At 38.0% G+C, this 25,453-nt stretch overlaps 1 long non-coding RNA gene across 1 annotated transcript in view; it reads left to right on the top strand.

The window, feature by feature from the left end:
- The window catches only part of LOC307184397, a 202,367-nt gene extending 181,118 nt beyond the window's left edge, over positions 1-21,249 (top strand). Inside the window, exon 4 of the long non-coding RNA XR_013827719.1 lies at positions 21,136-21,249. This is a non-coding gene — a long non-coding RNA (uncharacterized lncRNA). The remainder of the gene's footprint in view (positions 1-21,135) is intronic.
- Positions 21,250-25,453: the final 4,204 nt, after the last annotated feature.

Here is a 25,453-nt window from a genome sequence, read left to right on the forward strand (position 1 = left end):
CTGGCAACTAGAAGAAATATAACTAGAACCAAGGGTTTCTTGATTCTCAAACCAACAATTTATCCACATGGAGTTTTTGAGCCTCTTCCATGATAACAGAAACATATTGATATTTGCAACATGGCATCTGAATGCATTTGCCATAAAAACCATCTGATTTAGGTACTCCATATGCTCAGTAAACACCAAAACCATGTAACAGCAAAGTGATTAAATTTGCCAATATAATTTCATATGTCATTACCTGATTTTTTTTCAACTAAAAAAAATTATTCCCTAGACCATTTGTTGAAACTTTTAGTATTCAGCTTAACCCTGGAAAATGACTTATAGGAAAGTACTCTGAAAAAAACAATAGAACTGCAATCATCTAAACTCTTATTCCTTTACCTCAGTGGCTAAGGCAGAAGTGCTTGCATGCAGCTTGCGTTTGTTCAAGTGTACTTTAATCTATGCAGGGCTAAACGATCTCCTCTTGGATTATTGTTCTTGGTGTATTTGATTAGGAGAACTTCACCTGGGTGAAGGACGTTTATTGCCAAGCTTGGAAATTTTATTTGACACGTCTGAGATTTTACACTGAAGAGCTCCTTCAGTGATCAGGCTCTTGCCTTTATGAGGATACTTCTTTCCTTTACAGATTGGTTTTATTGCCAGATCCTGCTAGTCCATGGATTCACTGTGTCAGAGCTGATCGTGCTCCTACAGAGCATTGACTCAAATTCCCCCTATCTGCACACCACATAGGAGAAGAAATGGAGTTCTAGAGGGAATGGCTTTCTCACACACCTTACCATTCCCTCTGCTGCAGGATTTTTCCACTCTTCGTTCCTCACATATACTCAGCCTCAACAGATAAAAGGCCCTCAGGGACCTGGCCCTGATTACCTGAATATTCTTCCAGTTTTATTTTTACCACTACCAACTCTCCAAAGTCTAGGCTCTAGCCAGACAGAAATACTTTCAACTTCAAGGAAATGACATATTCTTTTTTTTTTTTTTTTTTGCTATTTATTTATTTATTTTTATTGGGCTATATTTGCTTTACAATGTTGTGTTCGTTTCTGCAGCACAGTGAAGGGAATCAGCTACCTGTACACATATATCCCCTCGTTTTTGGATTTCCTTCGCGTTTAAGTCACCACAGAGCATTAGGTAGAGTTCCCTGTGCTATACTGCAGGTTCTTATTAGTTATCTATTTTAGACATATTAGTGTATATATGTCAATCCCAACCTACCAGTTCATCCCACCCCCCCGCTTCCCCCCTTGGTGTCCATACGTTTGTTCTCTACGTCTGTGTCTCTATTTCTGCCTTGCAAACAGGTTCATCTGTACCATTTTTCTAGATTCCACATATATGTGTTAATATATGATATTTGTTTTTCTCTTTCTCACTAACTTCACTCTGTATGACAGTCTCTAGGTCCATCCATGTCTCTACAAATGACTCAATTTCGTTTCTTTTTATGCCATATTCTTTTATCTTAGGACCTTGGCATGTTTGTTTCCTCAGTCTCAAAAACTATCCTTCATCACTTTTCATCGGACTCCTTTATGTGAACTCTAGTGATCAGCTCAACTGTACTTTTCCATGGGGTTTTACTTGAGCATCCCAAACCCAGTTTAAGTGTTGCTCCCAGTTGTGGCCTTAGGACCCAATCACACCACATGGTAGCACCTATTAGTTGATATTGCAATAGTTTGTTTTTTTATTTGGCAGTGTACCCCACTGGACTGAAATCTCCAAGAAGTCAGAAACCATGTCTGTTCATTAATGGTTAAGTAGCTGGTGTCTACCTATCATAGTGTGTAGTTAGAAGAGGGGGCTCTAATAAACAATTATTCAATGAGTAATTGAATTTTTGTTCATATTTTTATTATCTTATACCTGTATGTATGTGTACACACACACACACACAAGTCTCTATCTTTAAGTATTTTCCATGACTCCTTACTTTTATACATATTATCTTTAATTCCTGAATCAAATAAAATTTCCTCTTTTTATCCTCATTCAAGGTTGTATACTGGTGGATCTCTCTGTACTTCACCGTCCTAATTGCTCAATAAACATTGTTGCTTGGCAAGTCATTTAGAGGATTATTGTAACTATGGCTGTTATTTGCTGTTTCACGGGAAGAATTTTAATGTACAGATGCATAAGAGTTTGGTGATTCAAATATTGGCAGAATCAATATATAGGTTATTCTAAAATTGATATATTTGTCCCTTATTTTCTCTTAAATACATTTGATTCTCAGGGGTTAGTTTCATTCAAGAAAACAGCAAAGACCTGAGGTGGATTTCTGTGGTAAATGCCGTTGTTTATAGAAAGGTCAAGCACCACAATAGTATTATACTAACCCATAGTAACATGATATATTTGGGGGGGAGCATACTCTGAATTAGCAGTTTGTAAAATTAATGTAGAACTCAAGGTCCTGTGACTATCTGCCCTCTATTATTCTGATCTTGGAATCTTGAAAGCGGTTAGCTTAAGGGCTTGTGAAAGACAATAGATCAATAGGACTGTTAAGAATTTTGTTCAGATAAATTTAGGTGTCAACAACCAAAAGGAAAAAAAAAATACTGTTTGGGAAACACTGAATTTTACTGCTTACATTCCTGTATTCTGCCCAGATGTGTGGAGGGATTAACAAAAGAAAGAGATTGATGGTTTCCTAGGAGAATTTGCTATTCATTTTCTTGATACTCTGTAGATAAACTTGCTGTTGTACCTCATTTCAGTCACCAGAATTCTATTTTGTTTGCTGTTTACCTCTTTCTGAAAGTGAAGTTGAAACTGAAATACTTTCATAAGGCATCCTTCTTGATGTTAGCAGGACTGGATATAATTTACAGGCTGTTTCTGAGAACCAAACTGCCTCCCTTAAATTAATCGTATTTTGGAAAAATGGACCAGATTATTGATTATCTTGCTTTAATATATAAAGTACTCATAGAATGTGCTTTATGTTTCTGTGTAGAGCTTTGTTTAACATTCTGTCTTATTTATGCCAAAAATACTGGTTTTCTTGTAAATAATTTATTACTGAATATAACTAAATATGCATATGATTAGAGTAGATTAAACATTTTTAGATGATTAATTTGTGGTCTGTTGCTGTTTTATGTTTATTAGCTTAACAAACATCATTAAAATGTGTGTATAAATTTTATTCTTTTTATTTTATATATTTGTAATGTTTATGGAAATATAAAACGTTTTATATTTCCTTGTGTCTTCCTAGTAGTAAATTAAGTTTTGTTAGATCAGTGATTATTCTGGCCTTTTCCTTCTAGTTTTGCCAATTGTTCATTGATAATTAGTTTTGTTATTTATGAAATATTGTATATTATTTAAATATGACCAATTTTTTTTTTCAGAATTAAGCCAAAGTATTATTCTAGTTGGACAGAAAAAGGTGCTATAAATTGGAAGTACACAAATTAGTTTAGGCAGAAATCATAGTAAATTCAAGTGGATTTAAAAAACTTAAACATGGAAAGCTTTATCCACTCCATTTGTTATAACAGTTGATGCATTCGACCCTTTTGGTCTTCTGTTAGACAGTAAGCTACTTGGGAGGAGGGACCCCACATCATTCATTTTTGTATTACGGACACAATGTATTTTCTTGTACACATTCTAAGTTCCAGAAATAGTTGACAAATGGGTAAGACTTTAATTTGAATGAATTGTGAGTTACATATTTGTTGCACTGTATTCACGTGGAGAAAATTCATTGTGTTGTTTTTCTAATTTCTCTTGGGAACTTTGTACTTTGTGCTATGCTGGATGTTTTCTTTTAGTCCCACCAGATTCACTCTCTACCCTTCTCCACCTCGTTCACTGCCCTGGAAGGTTGAACTGAGTGGCTACATCAATAGTGCTCCTAGCCTTCTGGCTTCTGGTTAGGTTTGGCCCATGGGGAGCTGTGGCAGGAGATCAGAGTGAGGGTGGAGAGTGAGGTTGGGTATTTATTCCTTTGGCTTCTCCTTGGAGGTTGCCTAATGCTTGCTGCATCATGCAACTGTAAGTTATTGCTTCTCTCCAAGTGTGTTGTTCGATATGACCCTCTTACTTGGTCCTGGAAACCTCTCTCCTCTCTGGTCGTTCCTTTGGGCCTATAGGTGGGAACAGCTTGGCTGCTGGTTTCCCTGCATTCCTCTTCTATCCTATTAGTGAATAGTCCTTTTGTAAATAAACTCTCCTTGAATTGCACTGATTTGTGCCATCTCTTTGCGGGTACAGCCTTAATTGACACTTGCATCTTACTGTGAATTGTGTTAACATTTTATCCTTTTTTTAAAATTTATTTTTTTTTTTGCGGTACGCGGGCCTCTCACTGTTGTGGCCTCTCCCGTTGCGGAGCACAGGCTCTGGACGCGCAGGCTCAGCGGCCATGGCTCACGGGCCCAGCCGCTCCGCGTCATGCGGGATCCTCCCGGACCGGGGCACGAACCCGTGTCCCCTGCGTCGGCAGGCGGACTCTCAACCTCTGCGCCACCAGGGAAGCCCCAACATTTTATTCTTTTGTGAAATGCTCTATTAGCAGGACTTGATTTCCATTAAGAGCAATGACAATCTATAAATTTGGCACAACTGAAGTACTTTTTGAAGGCGTAAATCAAGTTTTTATCAGTCTTTTGAAGAAAGTGATTTCCTTAACCTGTGTACTCCACCGCAAAATAATAGACCATTTGAAATTAATATATTCATTAATTCAATAAATAACTGAGTGCATGGTGTGCTAGGAGCAGTAGACACAAAGGTGAAGAAAACCAAGCACCTGACTTCAAAATACTCATAATTTATTATGAGAGACTGATATATAAAGAAATAAAAGCTATATAAAGATGCACATTATCTTCTAGGTACACGTTTAAAATACCTGAGTAATATAAATGCACCTTCTTAGGAACCTGTAGGTTTCCCAGCGTTAAAATGTTCACATAATACTATATACTGGGCACTGTTCTAAGTACTCTACGAATACTGAGTCTTTAATCCTTCTTTCACTCTTATAAACTTAGTGCTATCAATTGCCCAGTTCAGATAAAAGGAAATTGAAGCACAGGAAAATTAAGGAATGTGCCTAAACTAATATTGCTGCTAATTAATATAGCTGAGATTCAAATCCAGGTAATGCTGTTCTAGAGCATGTGCTCTTAAGCACCATGCTATGCCAAGGCTTTAGTATAGTCACACCCACTCCTTTCTACATATCCTTGTTCACTTCAGCTCTGCAAGAAGAAATGAATAACTGATTGATGTGTTTGACAGAAGGGTCAGTATTTGTGTGTCACTGTTTTCTCTTCCCTTTGGTTGTCTGCTTACCAGGAAGAAGAATACAATTTCATTTTCCCTTTGTTGTGAGGGAGGCTCAGTAGATCGGGTGCTTCTCCTAAGAGTGTGGGCTGGGATTATCCCCCTGTACCAATGGTATAACTAATTCAGGGGAAGCAAGCCTGCTGTTGCTGTTGACCTAAGCCATATGTCTAGAGCAGCATTATGAGGAATGATATATTTGTTCACCTGCCTGGCTATTGCGTCTGCCTCTCAAATCGTTTCCCAATTCAGACAGGGGAGTAAGGGAAATTGTGTATTTACCTGCTCAAACACCAACAGCTGACAAGTGAAGAAGGGCATTCCAGGAAGAGGTATGAAATGGCACATTTGGGTGTTAGGCCAGGTTGATCTGTCCATTCCTTAGTAGTTCATTACAGGTCGAGGAACAAACTGATAGAAATCTTGTATTTTTAACCTCACTGTTGTATTTTGTAATAGGTATTTTATAAACATAACCTGTAAGGAGTCACTGGTAGGAGCCGCTTTTAGGATGGATAATATTAGAGAAAGAAGTTAAGAAAAATAAGTGGGAAGTAGTACCAAATATAGCAGAGACGTCAAATAATAAAGGGATTGAAAGAATTTGTTGATATTGGCAGTGGGGAGATATTTGCTGTATTCTTAAAGATAGTTTTAGGGGTGGAAGCCTAATTATTATAGTTTAAGCAATAAATGAGAGGTGAGAAAAAGAGCAGATGGTGTGTAGGCTTCTTTCAGGAAGCTTAGATGTGAAGGGAAGAAGAGACATTTAAGTAGCTACAGGGAAACACAAGTAACTAGGGATTTTTGTTTGTTTGTTTTTGAAGCATGAAAGATATTTTAAAAATAATTCTAACCTATAAAGAAAGCCAACAGCAATGTTAAAAGGATTAGGAGAGCAAAAAGGAAGAACTGAACTTTAGATTAGCCAAGGAAGGTTGAGTCTTGAGCTGGGAGGGACCTTTCTCCCTGTGGTCTGGAGAGAGGAGATGTAGATGGCGTGAATGCACGCCTGCATTTGTTACTCAATAGTCATTACCTTGTCAGACTCTTTTCCAGAACCACCCACCAGTTGAAAACATTATATACTTTTAAATGTTGGGATAGAATTTGAATCCCTGCTCAAAGAATATGAACTAAGTATTATTCCTCACAATTTAAATCCATGTTGTAAAGCTCTATTGCTCCTTGTCCAGGATTTTAAAAATGGCTCTGTGTTTTCTGGATGTTTTCTTTTTCTCTCATTATAATGCCTCTGTACAGTGCTTCTCAAAGTGAGCATGAAGAGTAAGGCAAGCAGGGGGAGAGGGGTCATCAGCATGTGCCCTTTGAAACTTCTTCCCAGTGGCTTCCACAGTGGAGAGCTATTGTTTTAGTGCTTTCTAAAATTAAGAATTTCCTTTCTTCTCTCACATAGGTCTAATTTTGATGTATTCCCAATCCAAGGTAATGTTAAGTCCCACTTTGATATTATCCATGATGCTCTCAACTCTCTGTCAAGGTCCAGTTCCTTGGAAGGTCCTTGCGTGGTTCATTTGCTTTTATGGGTAGAGAGAGGGGCTTTCTACAGCCCACTGCTGTAGGAAGCCAACTGCTTTCCTGGGTACCATATTAGAAACACGTTTTTAGAACTTCCAGAAGAATTAGTGGGGCCATGGTGACATCATGTGACTCATTGAGTCTGGTTTCATGTGACATGAAATCACTGTTTTCTTGCCTCAGTTGGAGCATAGCTGGCGGGTTTATTTTTATTAACTCATAGAAACATAGAAAGCAAGTTGTTAGAATCTTCCAACAATGAGACTCTGATCAAGGAATTCTTTGGAGGTTTCATTTTCTCTTACCTCTATATGTTTTACCTTCTACAAAAGGGACATGTGGTTGTGCAGCTAAGGACAATAGAAAACTGTTGCAGACTGTTAATTCTGTCTGCTTCCTAGAAAGGTTACCTAGTGATATGGAAAGGACCTGAGGGGCTTTCATATCACCCTGTTTTTAGAAGTGTTTACAGACCTTTAGTGAACAGTTCATCTTGCTGCTCCATTTAGCAAGCCATCCCTTGGTCACGACTTTTCAGCTTGCCCGTATGTATGTTACTCACGTGAACATGTAATGAGAAGGTACTGTCCATGCAAGCTGGTATGTAATCATGAGGAAGGGCTCTGAGTCTCACTGGTCTCATTTCCTGAACAGTTGCTACTTTGTCCTTTGTCTTTACTGTAGTGCCTTATTTAAGAAAGATTTATTTGACCAATATACTGTTAACTTACTTTTAGTGCTAGGTTTGTTTCTTCATCTGATAATCAGTTGGGATGAGTTCTCTATTTGCCAGCCTTTCTTGCTTCTGCCTGACTTCCTTTTCTATGATCTCTATCCAAGCTGTGGGCATCCAAAAAGCAAATAGGTGGCAGATGGATAAAGTACTGCTGATTTATTTTTTACATATATCTTTATTTCAGCCATGTTAATATATGACGACTATTATTTGTAGGCTTCACATGCTTAAGAATTTCTTCGGCTTGATTTCTTTTATGATATTCTAAAAATGGGGTCTCTACAGGATTTTAGTTTTTATCTCTACCTCTCTTCAATGATTGAAAGTACATAATACTGTCATATATGAGCCATTAAGACTTTCTTTAAAAAGCCTAACACAGGGGGACCTTCAAGATGGTGGAGGAGTAAGACGTGGAGATCACCTTCCTCCCCACAAATACATCAAAACTACATCTACATGTGGAACAACTCCTACAGAACACCTGCTGAACGCTGGCAGAAGACCTCAGACTTCCCAAAAGGCAGGAAACTCCCCGCATACCTGGGGAGGGCAAAAGAAAAAATTAAAAACAGAGACAAAAGAATAGAGACGGGACCTGTACCTCGGGGAGGGAGCTGTGAAGGAGGAAAAGTTTCCACACACTAGGAAGCCACTTCACTGGTGGAAACAGGGGGTGGGCGGGGGGGGGGGAAGCTTCAGAGCCATGGAAGAGAGAGCAGCAACAGGGGTGCAGAGGGCAAAGCAGAGAGATTCCTGCACAGAGGATTGGTGCCCCAGCACTCACCAGCCTGAGAGGCTTGTCTGCTCACCTGCCGGGGCAGGCAGGGGCTGGGAGCTGAGGCTCCAGCTTTGGAGGTCAGATCCCAGTGAAAGGACTGAGGTTGGCTGTGTGAACACAACCTGGGGGGGCCAGTGCGCCACACTTAGCTGGGACGGAGTCCGGGGAAAAGTCTGGAACTGCCTAAGAGGCAAGAGACCATTGTTTTGGGGTGCGCGAGGAGAGGGGATTCAGAGCACCGCCTAAACAAGCTCCAGAGATGGGAGCGAGCCACCGCTATCAGTGCAGATGTCAGAGACGGGCATGAAACGCTAAGGCTGCTGCTGCAGCCACCAAGAAGCCTGTATGCGAGCACAGGTCACTATCCACACCTCCCCTACCGGGAGCCTGCCACTGCCAGGGTCCCGTGATCCAGGGACAACTTCCCCAGGAGAACACATGGCGCACCTCGGGCTGATTCAACGTCATGTTGGCCTCTGCCGCCGTAGGCTCGCCCCGCATTCTGTACCCCTCTCTCCCCACGGCCTGAGTGAGCCAGAGGCCCCGAATCAGCTGCTCCTTTAACCCTGTCCTGTCTGGGTGGGGAACAGATGCCCTCAGGTGACCTACACACAGAGGCGGAACCAAATCCAAAGCTGAATCTCAGGACCTGTGCGAACAAAGAAGAGAAAGGGAAATTTCTCCCAGCAGCCTCAGGAGCAGTGGATTAAATCTCCACAATCAACCTGATGTACCCTGCATCTGTGGAATACCTGAATAGGCAATGAATCATCCCAAAATTGAGGCGGTGGATTTTGGGAGCAACTGTAGACTTGGGGTTTGCTATATGCGACTGACTAGTTTCTGATTTATATGTTTATCTTAGTGTAGTTTTTAGCACTTATTATCATTGGTGGATTTGTTTCTTGGTTTAGTTGCTCTCTTCCTTCTTTTATTTTTCTTTTTAATAATTTTTTTATTTTAAAAACTTTCTTTTCTTTTCTTTTTTTCTTTCTTTTTTCTCACTTTTCTTCTGAGCTGTGTGGCTGACAGGGTCTTGAAGCTCCGACCAGGTGTGAGGCCTGAACCTCTGAGGTGGGAGAGCTGAGTTCAGGACACTGGTCCACCAGAGACCTCCCAGCCCCACATAATATCAAAAGGCAAAAGCTCTCCCAGAGATCTCCATCTCAACGAGAAGACCCAGATCCACTCAATGACCAGCGAGCTACAGTGCTGGACACGCTATGCCAAACAAGTAGCAATAAAGGAACACAACCCCACCCATTAACAGAGAGGCTGCCTAAAATCATAATAAGGTCACAGACACCCCAAAACACAGCAGTGGACGTGGTCCTGCCCACCAGAAAGACAAGATCCAGCCTCATTCACCAGAACACAGGCACCAGTCCCCTCCACCAGGAAGCCTACACAACCCACTGAACCAACCTTAGCCACTGGGGGCAGACACCATAAACAACGGGAACTATGAACCTGCAGCCTGCAAAAAGGAGACCCCAAACACAGTAAGTTAAGCAAAATGAGAAGACAGAGAAACACACAGCAGATGAAGGAGAAAGGTAAAACCCACCAGACCAAACAAATGAAGAGGAAATAGGCACTCTACCTGAAAAAGAATGCAGAGTAATGATAGTAAAGATGATCCAAAATCTTGGAAATAGAATGGAGAAAATACAAGAAATGTTTAACAAGGACCTAGAAGAACTAAGGAGCAAACAAACAATGATGAACAACACAATAAATGAAATTAAACATTCTCTAGAAGGAATCAGTAGCAGAATAACTGAGGCAGAAGAATGGATAAGTGATCTGGAAGATAAAATAGTAGAAATAACTACCACAGAGCAGAAGAAAGAATAAAGAATGAAAAGAATTGAGGATAGTCTCAGAGACCTCTGGGACAACATTAAACACAACAACATTTGAATTATAGGGGTTCCAGAAAAAGAAGAGAAAAAGAAAGACTGAGAAAATATTTGAAGAGATTATAGTTGAAAATTTCCCTAATACGGGAAAGGAAATAGTCAATCAAGTCCAGGAAGCTCAGAGAGTCCTATAAGGAAAAATGCAAGGAGAAACACACCAAGACACATATTAATCAAACTATCAAAAATTAAATACAAAGAAAAAATATTAAAAGCAGCAAGGGAAAAACAACAAATAATATACAAGGGAATCCTATAAGGTTAACAGCTGATTTTTCAGAAGAAACTCTACAAGCCAGAAGGGAGTGACAGGACATATTTAAAGTGATGAAAGGGAAAAACCTACAACCAAGATTACTCTACCCAGCAAGGATCTCATTCAGATTCGATGGTAAAATTAAAACCTTAACAGACAAGCAAAAGCTAAGAGAATTCAGCACCACCAAACCAGCTCAACAACAAATGCTAAAGGAACTTCTCTAAGGAGAAAACACAAGAGAAGGAGAAGACCTACAATATAAACCCCAAACAATTAAGAAAATGGTAATAGGAACATACATATTGATAACTACCTTAAATGTAAATGGATTGAATGCTTCAACCAAAAGACATAGACTGACTGAATGGATACAAAAACAAGACCCATATATATGCTGTCTACAAGAGACCCACTTCAGACCTAGGGACACAAAGAGACTGAAAGGGAGGGGATGGAAAAAGATATTCCATGCAAATGGAAATCAAAAGAAAGCTGGAGTAGCAATTCTCATATCAGACAAAATGGGCTTTAAAATAAAGACTGTTACAAGAGACAGAGAAGGACACTACATAGTGATCAAGGGATCAATCCAAGAGAAGATATAGCTATTGTAAATATTTATGCACTCAACATAGGAGCACCTGAAATGCTAACATCAATAAAAGATGAAATCAAGAGTAACACAGTAATAATAGGGGACTTTAACACCCCACTTTGACCAATGGACAGATCATCCAAAATGAAAATAAATAAGGAAACACAAGCTTTAAATGACACATTAAACAAGATGGACTTAATTGATATTCATAACACATCCCACCCAAAAACAACAGAATACACTTTCTTCTCAAGTGCTCATGGAACATTCTCCAGGATAGATCATATCTTGGGTCACAAATCAAACCTTGGTAAATTTAGAAAGTTGAAATCATATCAGGTATCTTTTCCAACCACAATGCTATGAGACTAGTAATCAATTAAGGGAAAAAAACTGTAAAAAGTAAAAACACATAGAGGCTAAACAATACACTACTAAATAACCAAGAGATCACTGAAGAAATCAAAGAGGAAATCAAAAAATACCCAGAAATAAATGACAATGAAAACACGATGACCCAAAACCTGTGGGATGCAGCAAAAGCAGTTCTAAGAGGGAAGTTTATAGCAATACAATCATACCTCAAGAAACAATAAATATCTCAAATAAACAACCTAACTTTACACCTAAAGCAATTAGAGAAAGAAGAACAAAAAAACCCCAAGTTAGCAGAAGGGAAAAAATCATATAGATCAGATCAGAAATAAATGAAAAAGAAATGAAGGAAACGATAGCAAAGATTGATAGACTAAAAGCTGGTTCTTTGAGAAGATAAACAAAATTGATAAACCATTAGCCAGACTCATCAAGAAAAAAAGGGAGAACACTCAAATCAGTAGAATTAGAAATGAAAAAGGATAAGTAACAACTGACACCAGAAATAAAAATGATTATGAGAGATTACTACAAGGAACTATATGCTAAGAAAATGGACAACCTGGAAGAAATGGACAAATTCTTAGAAAAGCACAACCTTCCAAGACTGAAACAGGAAGAAATAGAAAATATAAACGGACCAATCATAAGCACTGAAAATGAAACTGATTAAAAATCTTCCAACAAACAAAAGCCCAGCGCCTGGTGGTTTCACAGGTGAATTCTATCAAACATTTAGAGAAGAGCTAACACCTATCCTTCTCAAACTCTTCCAGAATATAGCAGAGGGAGGAACACTCCCAAACTCATTCTACGAGGCCAGCATCATCCTGATACCAAAACCAGACAAAGATGTCACAAAAAAAGAAAACTACAAGCCAATAGCACTGATGAACATAGATGCAAAAATCCTCAACAAAATACTAGCAAACAGAATCCAACAGCACATTAAAAGGATCATACACCATGATCAAGTGGAGTTTATCCCAGGGATGCAAGGATTCTTCAACATACGCAAATCAATCAATGTGATAAACCATACTAACAAATTAAAAGAGGAAAAACTTATGATCATCTCAATAGTGCAGAAAAAGCTTCTGACAAAATTCAACACCCATTTATGATAAAAACCCTCTAGAAAGTAGGCATAGGGGGAACTTACTTCAACATAATAAATGCCTATATGACAGACCCACAGCCAACATCGTTCTCAATGGTGAAAAACTGAAAGCATTTCCACTAAGATCAGGAATAAGACAAGGTTGCCAACTGTCACCACTATGATTCAACATAGTTTTAGAAGTTTTAGCTACAGCAGAGAAGAAAAAGAAATAAAAGGAATCCAAGTGCAAAAAGAAGAAGTAAAACTGTCACTGTTTGCAGGTGACATACTATACATAGAGAATCCTAAAGATGCCACCAGAAAACTACTAGAGCTAATCAATGAATTTTGTGTAGTAGCAGAATACAAAATTAATGCACAAAAATCTCTTGCATTCCTATACACTAATGATGAAAAATCTGAAAGAGTAATTAAGGAAACCCTCCCATTTACCATTGCAACAAAAAGAATAAAATACCTAGGAATAAACCTACTAAGGAGACAAAAGGCCTGTATGAAGAAAACTATAAGACACTGATGAAAGAAATTAAAGATGATAGAAACAGTTGGAGAGATATACCGTGTTCTTGGATTGGAAGAATCAATATTGTGAAAATGAATATACTACCCAAAGCATCTACAGATTCAGTGCAATCCCTACCAAACGACCAATGGCATTTTTCACAGAACTAGAACAAAAAATGTCACCATTTGTATGGAAACAAAAAAGACCCGAATAACCAAAGCAATCTTGAGAAAGAAAAACGGAGCTGGCGGAATCAGACTCCCTGACTTCAGACTATACTACAAAGCTACAGTAATCAAGACAGTATGGTATTGGCACAAAAACAGAAATATACATTGATGGAAGAGGATAGAAAACCCAGAGATAAACTCACGCACATATGACCACTGGCATTCCTCATTGAGAGAAAGCTAAGGAAGATTTAAGAAAGGAGTAGGAATAAGGAGCTGGGCAATGTGGTCCAAGATGGCATTTGGAGGAAGGTTATATGATCAGATGTATCCCAGACCCCAGATGAATAAGGCAGAATAAGGTTCAGAAAATGAGAATTCTGTTGTTGACTTTGCTTTTAACTGACTGCATAATCTTGGGCATTTCATTTCACCTCTCTGCACCTCAGTTAAAGAAAGGATTATAGGAGATGATCTTGAAGATTCTTTCAAGAACTTAATATTCTGTTATTCTGATCTCAATAATTAATAGTCTTATCACTTTATACAATGCAAGTGTTTTGATTCAAGTACCTTTATATTGTGGTAAATTGTTCAAGACATTATAAACATCACAAAAAATTAATAGAGCTTTATTTCAACCATCAATGGACCATATAATTAACTCTAGTGACAGCCTAATGGTGATACGTTTTTACATTGAAATATATGACTATACATATTTAACATGTAAATGCTGTGTGCAACCTAGAATTTAGCATATATAGTATCTTCTATAGGTTATAAAGGCTATAAATGTTAGTTGTTTCATTTTTTGTCTGAGAGAGGCTTAAATCTTATCTCGCAGGATTTGCTAAAGAGGGCATCAGAAAAACTGTGACACATGAATGAATTTTGAAGCATCTATAGAAGCATCCAAAAGTTTTCCAGGAAGAGTTAGGGCCAAGTGTTGGGTAGGCATGGCCAGCATTGTTAAGTGGCATAAAAGATGGTCAAACGTGGGGATTTGCACTTAATTTGGAATTTATGAAATATTAAGTGTGACCAAGTAGTGATAGGAGATGAAGCTGAAGAAGTTAGGTAAGGGAAGATAGCAGAGAATGTGGTATTACATTCTAAAGCGCCTGACAATGAAAGTCACTGCAGTTTTAAAAGTAGGTGAGTGACACGCATTTTAGATAGATCATCTGAATAGTATAGAGATGGAAGAAGAGAGACTGGAGGCAGCCAGACTGATTAGGAAACTTTGTAACAGTAGGTAGACAAAGGATTATAATTGCATGAACTAAGATAAGATCAGACACTTGAAATGGCATATGGGGGTGTCTGGCTGTTCACTGATGGTGTAGCTTATTTTAACTAAATCTTGAGGATTAGGGAGAAACCAATGACATCTCAGAACAGTAGCACTTTATTTCCTTCTTTCTCTCTTCGTGGCTCTGCCAACAGCTAAACAACTTACGCAGGTACTCCTTTCAGGTTTTGTGATCTCCTTCAAATTTTTATCAGCATGTTTGTCTATGTTATTTCATTATTTTAATTTTATTTTCTGCTTATTACCTAATAAGGGAACTATAATATTTATTATTTCTTGTAGTCTCTAAAACTAGTTGTAGACAATGTTTTCCTTAACATATATAGTTGAAAAATGAAACACTGAGAGCCAGAAGAAGCTGAAGATGTGGCCATGGAGATTTGGGATTTGAGTTAAATAAATAATGAATTCATTCAGCCTTGATGAACCCTATTCTGCTGACGTGAACACCAGTATCACTCTCCTTGCTTTCTCTCGCCTATCCTGGATGACATACATACATAAAGCTGCTTCAAAATAAGGAAAAGGGGTACTTTTGATCTAAGCTGAAAAGATGCATTTTAAGCAATATTTTGAATTCTTATTTAGAACTTTATTTTGTAGGCTTTCCTTTTTCAATTTAACAAGACTCTATTAGATAGCCCAGCATGCAGAATATTAAAGTTATTTGCCTAGACCTCTAATACCTATACAACTGAATTGTGTTTAAAATGTTTTCCCAATTAGAAGCTGGTTCTTTAGCTTGATTTCAGGTGCAAGCAACATTCCTACTATAAAACTATAAAACAGTTCAGGCACTTAAAATTGTTTCTAGTTTAGGGTGCATATTCATCACACTATTTCTTTTTAAGGGTGTTATTATGTTAGGTTATGAATTTGAACTTCAGCTAAACTTTTTTTTTTTTTTTTGCACTTGATGCCAAAAATAGAGTTTTAGAATCTTTTTTCTTTGTGCTCATTCCAGCTACTTGTAAAGGGTCTCTGCACTTATTTGAATATTTCCTTCTCAACATTGTTGCTTCCCTAAGTGAGAGAAAGAACAACATTTGAACATCAGAGATAGTTTTTCTTCCTGTTTCCCACCCTCTCTCCCCATCTGTGCAATGTTGTCCTTTTTGCTTGATTGACATTAAAATAAAACACAGACACACACACACACACACACACACACACACACACACGTTTAAAGATCTTTCTCTGTTGCTTACCCTTTGATATTTTAGCTTGTAGCAACTGAGTCATTCAATAGCCTACCCAGGTGAATTAAGGTGGCTTTTTTACCCATGGGGGTCTCTAACCCACTGGCACCACCAGAGGTAAACATTTGCTTGGAATATCAAGCATTATTTCCTTTCAATACCAACTACACCTTCTTTAAAAATTAAGTTACTGAACCTATGGGTTAAAAAATAGAGTCCAAAATATTACACTCTACAAAAATTAATTTGTCTTGGTTATTTAAGGATTTATTCTATGTGAGGGTCACTGTGAATATTATTGTTTACACTGTGGCTAGGTGGGTGAGCAACGACAACATTGAATCTCTGCTTAACCTATAAGAAAACCGTTATTGCCCCTTATGTCCACTATGGTTGGTGTATCATTTACATATTTTAGGTTGAAAGTGAGTGAAAACTGCAACTAAAAGTGGTTAAAAATGTGTTTTTTTCCCCATTTTAACTGGAAGTCCAGAAGTTGAGAAGGTTTCAGACATGATATAATAGGAAGTGAAATTATGTCATTTCAAGTATCCAGGTTGATCTTCTTCCTCCACTCTGTTACCTTCAGGATCAACTTCATATTATCATGGGTTCCCCTTCTTACGATTGCAAGAAGGCTACCAGTGGCCACTGAGTTTAGATGTTCTCTTATTAATGTCCAGCAAGAGAGAGAGAAGCTTCTCTTTTCTAGAAGGTCTGTGAAACCCTCTTCACGCATGCCATTGACCCAAATTGGTTTGGAGCTGCATGCCTCTGAGTCAGCAGAATGGATGCTGGTGATTCCCATTGTTTACTGTCGTGGGAGAGTCTTCATGTAGCAAGGTAGCTAGAACATTTAAATAGGAGCTCACTAAAGGTCTAGGAATAACAAGGGAAACATATATACCCAATTAGATATTTTTGTTTTATAACTTGCTTTAATCATCTCTAGCTTGGAGTACCTGGAAAGATTTTTCCCTGAATGGATACTACTTCTGCCATCATACACAAGGAACTCTGTACATTCTGAATAACATCAAACCCATATCCTTTGGGGTTGGAATAGGTAATCTCAGCAGACCAGCAGTTTGAACTATAAACCCTACTTGCCCCTCTTCATGTGGTATCGGATTTGATTCTATTAAGGGAGCAGCAAGTATCCTATCAAAGCCCAGAAATATCTGGACACTGGTGTGTGTGTGTGTGTGTGCGTGTGCACACACACCCACACACAGAAAGATTTGAGGGGGAGAGAGGGAAATCATTGGCATCCTATAATTTGTCATTTGTTAAACTGACATTGAAATGTATATTTGGGGCATCACATGGTCTCATTTCATAACTCTGAAAAATCTTAGGGTATATTGGAGACATAATAACTATGGTTCCAAAGAATTTTATCACAATAAATAACCCATAGTAAATTGATTACATATAATATTTTTCCACTGGATGGAAATCTGAGATTGAATCTTAGCCATGAAACACTGCATTTGTTTTATACGAATAAACATGCAATACTTTAGGTCCAATGAAATAGAGACCTGTAAGAAAAAAAATACACATTTCAAATGACTTGCTGGTAAAGCCACATAAAAATTTCACAAAATAGCTTTAGTCCTTAGAGAACTTTAATGCATGAATATACTTATTAGGCTGTGTACTAGTCCTATATGAACAATTGCTGTTATCCAAATAAAAATACAATTTGTAATCAAAAGTAATATCTTTTAAAAATACCAGAACATCCAGTCAAAAAAATGAGCCACTTATTGTCATAGGCCATTCACACACTAAAAATAGTAAAATAAATGCTTTATATGACTCATTGAAAATATTCTCCCCCATCTCTAACTGTCTTTGTGCATTTGAGCCACTATAACAAAATACCACAGATTGGATGGCTTTAGAAACAACAGAAATTTATTTCTCATAGTTCTGGAGGCTGGCAAGTCCAAGGTCAAGGCCCTGGTAGATTCAGTTTCTGGTGAGGACCTGCTTCCTGATTCGTAGAAGGTGGCATTTTGCTCTGTTCTCACATGGGGGAAGAAGCTAGGGAGTTTTGTGGGATCTCTTCTGTAAGATCTCTTCACTAATCACATTCATGAGGACACAGACATTCAAACAGCACCATCTCACCTTTTTTTTTGAGGTCCCCCAGAACTGAGCCATTCCAGTAGTTATTATAAGAAAGAACTCAGAAAAACAAAACAAAAGCTTAGAAATACTCTTCTGGAGAGATGTATATGGCATAAATGAAGAAATGTCATTAAAATAATTTTGGTAATTATGATTGAGTAAATTTTTTTCAAAAGAGTTCCATAGATCTCAAGTTTTATTCAGTTAATAAAAAGTAGTTGTTGAATATTTATAATGTGCTAGGCACTATTTTTCTGTCTGGAAGGTGGGACAGATATGGTCTTCTCATGGAGGTAAAATTGTAGTTCCAAGAGGGAGACACAGATAATAAAAATGGTTTGTTAAATGGCCAAGATACTTTTATACAGTGGTAAGTGCAATGACAGAAATAAAACAATGGGATCAGAGAGAGTAATGGGGAGAGACTGGATGATAAAACCAGGAGCCGGGCTTCATTGAGGAAGTGGTGCTGATGCTGAGGCTGAGGTGTCGAGATCTGACTAGTAAGCAGTGAAGGGCCTGATCAGGCATTTCAGACATCTAGTAAAGAGAGCAATGGCAAAGTGTGCAGTGTCACTAATATTCAAAGAAATATAAATCAAAATGCACAGATTTTACCTCTTAAATCAGGAACAAACAAGTAATAAAATATATTTAGCCCTGTTAAGGTTACAGTGAAATTAGTGCTCTCATTCATAGCAGGGATCAAGAACAAAGACATCAGACATTTTATCCATTAGTTCCTCTATGAGTACCCACGTTGATGAATAAAAATAAAATAAGGGAAAATGTATTAGCAGGCAGATGTTTATTTTAGTATATCTAAATATATCTATATTTATCTATCTATCTATCTATATCTATCTATCTAAATTATATCTGTGGAAAATTGGAAACAATTTAATCATTCAATTTTAGTGGATTATCAAGTAAATTTTGAAGAGTCTGTAATATGCATCACTAAAATAGTTATTGTAAAGGTTATGTAAAAACACTGAGAAATGGTGGAAAAAGAGAAAATGAAATAAACAAAAATGCAGATGACTAATTATTCAAGCTATATGCATATATATAACGAGTATGAATTTGTATCTAATTCTTTTATTACTTGACTATCAACTTATAATGGGCATCAAAAATCCTCCAGGTTTCTGTCCTAGAACCTAATTTGGTTGATAGTAAATCAACTTTCATGTGATAAGGGTAATCTTTCTATATCTCTGTAGTAAGCAGAATTTTGGTCCCTATGATGTTCACCTCCTAGTTTTATTACTATGGTTATATTACGTTACATGGCAAAAGGGGTTTTGTAGATACAATTAAGATATGTATCAGCTGACCTTAAAATAGGGAAATTATCCTGGACTCTAGGTGAATTCAATATCCTTTGAAATACTTTAAAATCCATGCTCATTAAATGCAGAAGAGGAAGGCAAAGAGATTCAAAGCATGAGAAGGATTCTTCACACTGCTGCTGGCTTTGAAAATGGAGGAGCAACAAGTCGAAGAATGGGGCAACCTTTAGAAGCTGGAACAACCCTTAGCTGACAAGCCAGCAAGGAAGCATGGCCTTCTGTCCAAAAATTGCACAGAATTGAATTCCACCAACAACTTGAATGAGTCTGGAAGCTTATTCTCCCCCAGAGCCTCCAGATACAATCCCAGGCTGGCTGACACCTTGACTTCAGACTTCTAAGACCCTAAGCAGAGAATGCAGTTGAGGCACACTGGGCTCAGATTTTTTACCTAAGGAGACTGTTAGACAGTAAATGGGCTTTGTTTTAAGCTGGTGGGTTTGTGGTAATTTGTTCTGACACTGATAGAGTCTCCTTCAATACCAACCAGATATGCTTTCTACCTCCTGGGAGTCAGCTATGGGCAGGAGCCTCTGTCTTGTCTTTACGTAATAGGCTATTCTACTCACATCTAAGTTCTGCACTGTTCTATCCATGTTGCTGCAGCCATAATGTTCATTGATGTCACTTCACAAAAATATTCTCTAATAAACCAAGCACTTGAAAACTTAACCATCTCTCTCCACAAAACACTAGCTAGCATCTAGCACTAGCCAGCACCGGTCTGTCTATTCTTGATATCTGTCAAAATACAAATGTAGGGCAAATTGATTGCCCAATAAAATGGCAAATCTTACAAAAGACATAACATTTCATAAAGTTGGTGAAAGTGATATTTAGACATCTCAAATAACAATCTTGCAGGAGCAGACCATTCAACAGTGGAGGAAGAAAGAAATCAGCAAGGATAATGGTAGGATAGCAGATTCACTCTAAGTGACACCTTTTTCCTTGGTACTAATGGCGAATTAGTGCATTTAACCAGCACTTTCTGTGGTGTGCCCACTTCCCCTGGATTAAATTTTTGATTTGTGCCCTATCAAATCATTGTCCCACCTTCCTGGGGACAGAATTTTGTCTGTCAAGCTTAGTCCCTTAAGTGGATTCCTACTACCATTTTGGCTCCAAAATGTCTCCACCACTACATTCTGCCAGTTTCTACTGTGCTCCAGCTGCCAAACTGGATCTCCTCATAGCAGTGTTCACCTGAATCCAGCATGATCTTGCCTACCCTTTAGACACTGCTGCAGACTCTGTTGGCTCTTCTTGTCAGGCCAGCTTCCGTTGCTGGGGTAATTGCACATACGAGCTCCCCAGTAAGACCTGGGCAGCGGAATTCTGCTGAGTTGCAGCTTCCCCTCTCTTCCCAACTAACTGTAAGTTACCATGGTCCCAGAATGTCTTACACAGGAGCAAAGTTATTACCAGTGTGATCTTTTGGAAATGTTTTTATTTTCATTTTTCCAAGCTTACATCCTTTGTAGATAAATTTTGCTTTGATGTACCTAGGATGCTTTCTAAAGATACAAGCAGTTCCTGTTGTGGTGAAGACTGAGTTGTGCCTTATCTATTCTTCCCTTCTCCCTGTGAAATAGAGCTTTCCCACCCTTAGTGTTAGCTGGGCACATGGCCACCCAGAAATGGATGCTAGCCTCCCTTATAATGTGGTGGGACCATTTGACGAAAGTCTGGCCAATCGGAAATAAAAACCTGTTCAACTTACAGGAAGTGTCCTTTAATGGGATAGGACATCCTTCTTTCTCTGCTCTCTCTTTTTCTCATCAGGTGGAATATGGACATATGACTGAACTTGATCAACCATCTTGAACCACAAGATAGAAACAACAGGACAGAAGGATCCTGGAATTCCTTATGATTTTGGAACTGTAAGTCTAGCCCTGGACTTCCTAAATTTTCATAAGGCAAGTAAATTTCCATCTTGTTGACCATGGATATTTTGGGTTTTATGTCACTCACAGCCAAATCTAGTCCTAAATTAATATACTCTATATACTCTATTCATTTTCTTAAGGTCTAAATGATCCTAAATTGAGTAATAAATAAGATATATTAACATATGTATTTTAAGAGTGAAAAACTCCCCAGAATCTTGTCATTTGGACACCTCTGTTTTCTGATAGTGCCATTGTTATATTACTCAGGTATTTATATTTCTTGGATTTAAGGTTTCTAAAAATTTTATTTAGCTTTGTAACTAGAGAGGCTATTGTGCATTGTTTTATAGCTGATTTAGAGCTTCTAAATTCTAATATCTTTTCAATTTACCTACAGATTCCTTTTTTCCTCCTTCTCCTCCTCTTCTTCCTTCTTCTTCATGTATTGAGAAAACGTCTTTTTGTCCCTTTTAAGAGAATCTCTTTAAAATACAGAAAAATAAACCAGTTTGTGGGTAAATACCTGTGCAACTGCCCTTTCAGCGTTCTCACTCACCCCTTTGAGGACCCTTGCCCTGCACTGGCAGGGATCCTGGCCACAGCCAGGCAAGCATGTGAAGCCAGGCTATTTATAAGGGAAGGGTTGCTGTTACTCATTCACTCTTTATTCTGGAGGATTAAGTCCTAAGTAGCTTAATGGATACTCTCTATGGGTACAATTATTTTGTTTAGTAAACACTTTCATTTGTCTTAGCAATACTAGATGAACTTTGAAGAAGGATCTCTGCCATCTATGTTTCTGAACACCTCAAAGAATAGTTCGTTTGTTCTTCAAGAAGAACAGATCAGCTGAGAGTAGTCTCTGAGCATGGGCCAAACTCTGCGCTGTTATGTTTTCTCATCTTTCAACTGCCAAGGCCTAGGGAAGGATGGTTCTACATAGTAGACAGTGTGTTTGGGTCACTTCCAGCACCTTGTCTGAGACTTTAGGGAAAGCCAAGAACAGCAGGACTAGTACCTCTCTTGGGAACAGTATATTACCCAGTGTGTCCATGTGTGTGACCTTATACTAAAAACACCAATAAATGCAGTGGACAATGTTTTCAACAGTGACTTTGTAGAAATCACAAAATGTTCTTCATTTGGGTGGTTATTTCTGATATCAACATTTGATTAAAAAATGGACATAACATTAAACCATAATTGAAGAATTTCTGAACTAACTTTGTGAGACATAGGCTTATAACTTTCTGGTTATCCGCCTTGATCCAGGAAAAAGAAATTTAGAATACCTTGTAGAGGTATGGATTGTGTGTCCTACACTACTCACTGTCACTTATCTTTGCTAGACCTACCAGGACAAGTTAAATGCTCAGGTGAGATCCTGAAACCCAGGCATTTTTTGTAGCTGTATGGCTTGACTGCCAGAGAAAAGGATGAAGTGTTATAAAAGAATGAGGAAGTAGTTCAATGGGAATAAAAATTTGCTTTCACAAAGAAAAGATAAAGAAACTCAGCTATCTTCTAGGTTTCAGTCCTACTTTCTAGTAGAGGGAGTGGAAGAAGTGAGGTAAGACTAGTGATTCAGGTTAATCTTTTTTTTTCCCCAAGTGTTTTCTTTTATTCATTTGTTCTTTTATCCATTCATCCCATTTATTTTTTCTTTCTTGTTATGCTTAACCTAAGATCTACGCTTCTGACAAAATCTCCAGTGTGTAATACAGTACTGTTAACTGTAGGTACACTGATGCACAGCAAATCTGTAGAACTTATTCATCTTGCACAGCTAAAACTATATACCCATAGTATGTAGTTATATAGCTGTATACATATAGCAACTCCCCATTTCCCCTCCCCAGCTCTGGCAATCACCATTCGACTCTCAGTTTCTATGAGTTTGACTATTTTAGATACCTCATATAAGTGGAATCAGGCAGTATTTGTCCTTCTATGACTAGCTTATTTAACTTATCATAATGTCCTCCAGGTCTAGCCATGGTGCCACAGATGGCAGGATTTCCTTATTTTTTTAAATTTTTATTATTTTGCGGTACGCGGGCCCCTCACTGTTGTGGCCTCTCCTGTTGCGGAGCACGGGCTCCGGACGCGCAGGCTCAGCGGCCATGGCTCATGGGCCCAGCCGCTCCGCGGCACGTGGGATCTTCCCGGACCGGGGCACAAACCCGTGTCCCCTGCGTCGGCAGGCGGACTCTCAACCACTGCGCCACCAGGGAAACCCAGGATTTCCTTCTTTTTTAAGGCTGAATAATATTCCATTGTATGTATACACCATATTTTCTTTATTAAGTCATCTCTTGATGAACATTTATGTTGTTTCCATATCTTGGCTATTGTGAATAGTGCTATCACGAACATGGGCATGCAGATATCTCTGAGATTCTGATTCCAGTTCTTTTGGTTATATATGGTTAATCTTTTACTCCTTAAATTCTACTGTATGTGACTCATCAGATAAAATTGCCCCCAAGTGTCCTATTTGCTTCTGCTTTTCTGTAGGTAGCAAGCTGGAGTGAAAAGAGACAATTGCAGCTCTTTTTCTCACTTTTCTTCAATCTCACATTTACCATGGCTTAAGGTGCCTCATTGCTGTCACTTGAACCTATTACTCTCACTCTCCAGAAGAGAAATTGTACTAAGTATCTTGGGAATAGTTTTAACAATCCCCCTCAGATTTCTCAGATGAGGAAGAAAATATTGTGGCTACACTTTCCTCACGGGACTTGGCTGAATAACGGTTTTTATAATTAAAGATTCTCAGTTCTGCATGGCAGCTTTCATCAAGAAGTGGTCATCTACATGTGGGAATAAGCAGACATCATACATACTCAAAGTTAGAAGGTTTCCATGTTTTGTTTCCCACCTTGAAGGGTACTTGATAGTTCTGTGGCTCCAGAGGGACCACTCTGTTGTGATTTCAGTGCTAACTCTGGTGGCAGGCATGGGCTGCGGTCATGCATTCTGGAAATATTGTCCTAAAAATGTGTTTATTTAATTGATCCCTACCTTCCCCAGTAACTGTAAGCTCCCTGAAATCAGGGATTGTGTCTGCCTTATTCACATTGTTACCCTCAATGCCTGGCACTGTCCTGGCACATAGTAGGTGCTGAATCCGTTTTTTTTTTTTTTAATAAATGAGTTATTTTTGTAGCAAATTGTAGGAGGGCCGTTGAACTCTCCAAAATGGCCATTTCTAATATAGCTTCAGACAGGAATGTCAGAATAAAGGACAACTATAGAATACAGGCAGTTGTACTTTGTCATAAAAATATTTTTTTCAGTTTACATATAAATTAGATTTTTTTCCTTTAAGAAATGATCAACCAGGAAAACCAAATTAGCAGTATTTAGAATAAGACATATTAGACGTATTTGGATTCCTTTTACCTTTTTGTATTAAACCCAGTCAAGCATCTGATAAGATATATGACTACAAAACATTCTTAGAATAATCAGAATCTTGTTTACTTATATTGCTGTTTAAGGCTACTCTCCCTTTTCATAAACCCCATAGAAAGCATCAGAATTTTATGGAATCTATAGTCATTCTAAGTGCTATTGTAACGTTTCAGCTACTACACACGTTGATTGTGTTAATCTTTTTTCCAAGCTGATAAAGGAAACAAAAGACAAAACAAAGCAAAATCTGCCTTTACTGGCAGGTTTATCTTAAAGAAACTCCAAACTACTATGATCACCTAAGGACAGCATCTATGAAACAGCTATGCTCTAATTTCCAAACACCCTTTGCTGAAAAATCTGTAATTATCTTTCCATTTCTCACAGTTTGACTAAGAACTTTTGCCTATGATATCAAGATTACTTACTAAAAATACTCTATGACAGTCAGCAGTTAACACAGTCAGGTTATCTTCCAAAAGTGAGAAACTTTCCCCCTTTTTAATCCTTTTTTCCTCTCATGCATCTTATAAATAAACATTCAGAGAATTCAAAATAAAACTATTTTTTAAAAAATAGCTCTACTGTAGAGTAGTTTTTTCTTTAGCATTATTAAATGGAAATTGATATTGGAATATTAACATAAGAATAAGACATATTCTTCCTACTTTATAGTGACAAGCAATCACTAAAGAATTGAGCATGAAAAGGGATGAAGCCTAGAATATTTCTAAAGATGTTTCCTTTTACTGGTTCCTCTCCTCCATTGTAATTTTATTCATTTAGACTAA

The sequence above is a fragment of the Stenella coeruleoalba genome, assembly GCF_951394435.1.
Source record: "Stenella coeruleoalba genome assembly, chromosome: 3".
In the NCBI taxonomy this organism is placed as follows: Eukaryota; Metazoa; Chordata; class Mammalia; order Artiodactyla; family Delphinidae; genus Stenella; species Stenella coeruleoalba.